We start from the raw sequence: 2804 nt of genomic DNA, 5'->3' as shown, positions 1-2804 counted from the left end.
TGATGGAATAGTAAAATATCCCACACTGATTTCCTATTCCATTCCATTGTGAGTAAAACATAATTTAGTCTTGTTATGACAACCACTATAAACCCAAATGTTCTTTTAGATGTTTATGGAAGCACACAAACATGTATTTAGTTCAAAGACAATAGCCAAGTTCTCAGATGGAATTAAGCATTTTTTTCATCATAGGCATCTTTTACATTGAGTTTTCAATTGGTGTCATGTACTTAGTGTTGATATAGCAAATAGTACTTAGTACTCACCTACTCTTGATCTAGTTTAAAAAGTGAGACACCAAAAACACTAATCTCCTAACTCAATATTAATCTTTTTAAACAAAATATCAAGTCACAATGAGACAACTAGCTTAATAAAGAAGGTTAGACATGGTCCCATGATGGCTATCTTAGCAGTGTCAACCAATCTCATCCAACATCTCCTCAAAAATGTAAAAGATGTAGGCAATAATGCTCATAAGTCATTTATTTACAAGGAACTCATAACTTAGATCTTCTATACAACTCCTAATGCACCTAGGTCACGTACAATGTAAAAGATGTAGGCAATAATGCTCATAAGTATAATACATGTAATAAGGATAGATAAAAGTGAAACTGAAACATCATTAAATAAATAATGAATTCCAAATTTATAACATCATGTCATGCTTTTAAGGGCTCTATCCTAACAGCTTCCACAATGACACTCATGGCTTCCGTCCCATTTTCCACCAACTTTTGATTTCTACCTCAAAAGACTTATTTGGAATTTAGCCATCAATTATGGAATTCCAAGATACCACACTTTGACGGGGTGTCCAACTGATAATGAATTGACCTTTCCTTAGAGTCCTATATTTTAGGTACCTTTTCTTCCAACATAACCATGAATATGATTTGTAAATCTAAAATATCATATCTACATAAACAAGAGAAATGAAGACAATTGGAGTCAAACTAGGCCTCTGTCTTCCTCCAATTATCCCAATACTCGATGATTCATATCCTTCTTGGACATTTCATCCCAAATATTAGTATCAATATCAGCCTATAGGCCACTTCCCATATACATAAACTACACTTCAAGCAAGATGAATCTTCTTTGGGAGTGAAAAAAATCTCATAGACAAGTTATTGGCATGAAACATTATGTGATAATGAAACTTGCACTAAATCAATAGTATTACATAAAAAAAAAAAAAAAAAAAACTAATCCGCTTGCTTCACTTTAGCAAGAGTGTGAAATCGGGTTAGCAATGAAGAATGTGAACTCATAGCTAAAAGGGTCACATGTAAGAAGATGTCCCACATTGAAAAAAAGAGGAAAATAGTAGTACCTACAATATCTCAATACATGAAATCTATTGACAACCGAATGCAAGGAGTTGTGTGGTGAGCATAGAGCGAACTATTCTTTCTCTTTTTACTAAAGAATACTATGTGCTCACCTCTTATGGTGGCATACAACTATTTTTGGAGGGATTGTTCCTCATTGGAATGACTCTTAACATTATAGTTTATAAATTCTTGTTTGACTTTATAAGAGGAAATTTCTTACCTATCACTTGAGTTACTTAAAAAAATAAAATGAAATGATACAATGAGTCTTCATAATAAGAAGAAAGACATGTAGAGGTTTTGTAACTTCGTTAATTCCCATTCTAACATAGCATTTTTTTTTTGGTTTCCATGTTAGCATTTCTTCTTTAAAACATCTATTTTGAACCTTCTTACAATCCTAGAATTCTAAAAAATTGCATTTACCCCAATCCTACATTTTGGGGAACATAACCATCAACAATTTGTTGATAAGCTAGATTAGATAGACACATGTTAACAATTCTTTTCCAATATTTTAATCCATGATTATGTACTTTCATAGAATTTTTTGACTTGAAAAGTTCATTGACATTGAGTGACAAACTAGTCACTAAGTCACTATAGAATGAGACATTTTGGTGAGTGTATTGGCAAGGTAAAATATAATAGGGTAATTAAAAGTTTTGAAGAGTGCCTAAGTGCTCTTTTGAGTCTTTTTGGTAAATTTGAAAAATCATAAGACTCCATTTCTGCCATATCATGTGTAATGTATAGTATTTATCATAGATACCTTTTTGGTTATTTCTAACAAAAAAAAAAAAAAAAAAATCATGACAAAGAGAAATTATTTAATATTTGGGTATAGTTTAAGATTGAAATTACTTAAAAAAAATAAAAACTAAATCGAGATGAGGTGAATTTTATAATTAATTTAAAAATAAATATACATTTAATTCTTTGAAAATCTTTTAAGATATTAAAGATGCCCTACTTTTACATTAAAATTTAATAGGAAATAAATCATGTATAATTTTAATAGCTATTAGAGATTAAACATAGATGCAACAATGATAGAGGCATCAAATTTGGAGAATAAATACCTCTTTTTCTTTATTCTAAATGGTGGTCCAACAACCCTTTCAACTTTAGTGACAATAACATATCTTATATGTTGAAAGTGATTTATGAAATGGGACATCATTTTTTTTTTAATATTGTAAAATAGTGTTCACAATAGTTGAGTATATATCAATATAGTAGTATGAAAAAAAACAGCATATTGGATTTGGAGAGGAGGAAAGGAAGGAAAAAAAAGTGACTTTGGTGAAAGGAGACAACATCAATGATCCACGTAGATGGAGTCCAACTTCCTTTCCACTTTTTCTTTTTGACCTTTTCCTTTTTCATAAAAAATAAAATATTAACAAAATAAAAGTATTTGCATTTATTTTTAAAACAAATTTTTGTATACAAAATAAA

The 2804-nt window shown here is 29.9% G+C and overlaps 1 non-coding gene across 1 annotated transcript; it reads left to right on the top strand.

Annotated features, from left to right (window-relative positions):
* The first annotated feature begins 1388 nt into the window (after positions 1-1388).
* Positions 1389-1507, top strand: LOC132253499 (U5 spliceosomal RNA). The gene has a single exon (XR_009465348.1). It is a non-coding gene; the product is annotated as a U5 spliceosomal RNA (small nuclear RNA).
* The last annotated feature ends 1297 nt before the right edge of the window (positions 1508-2804 follow it).

Source organism: Vitis vinifera, chromosome 19 (genome assembly GCF_030704535.1).
Source record: "Vitis vinifera cultivar Pinot Noir 40024 chromosome 19, ASM3070453v1".
Lineage (NCBI taxonomy): Eukaryota > Viridiplantae > Streptophyta > Magnoliopsida > Vitales > Vitaceae > Vitis > Vitis vinifera.
Note: the sequence above shows the minus strand (reverse complement) of the source record. Positions and strands in the feature narration are given on the sequence as shown.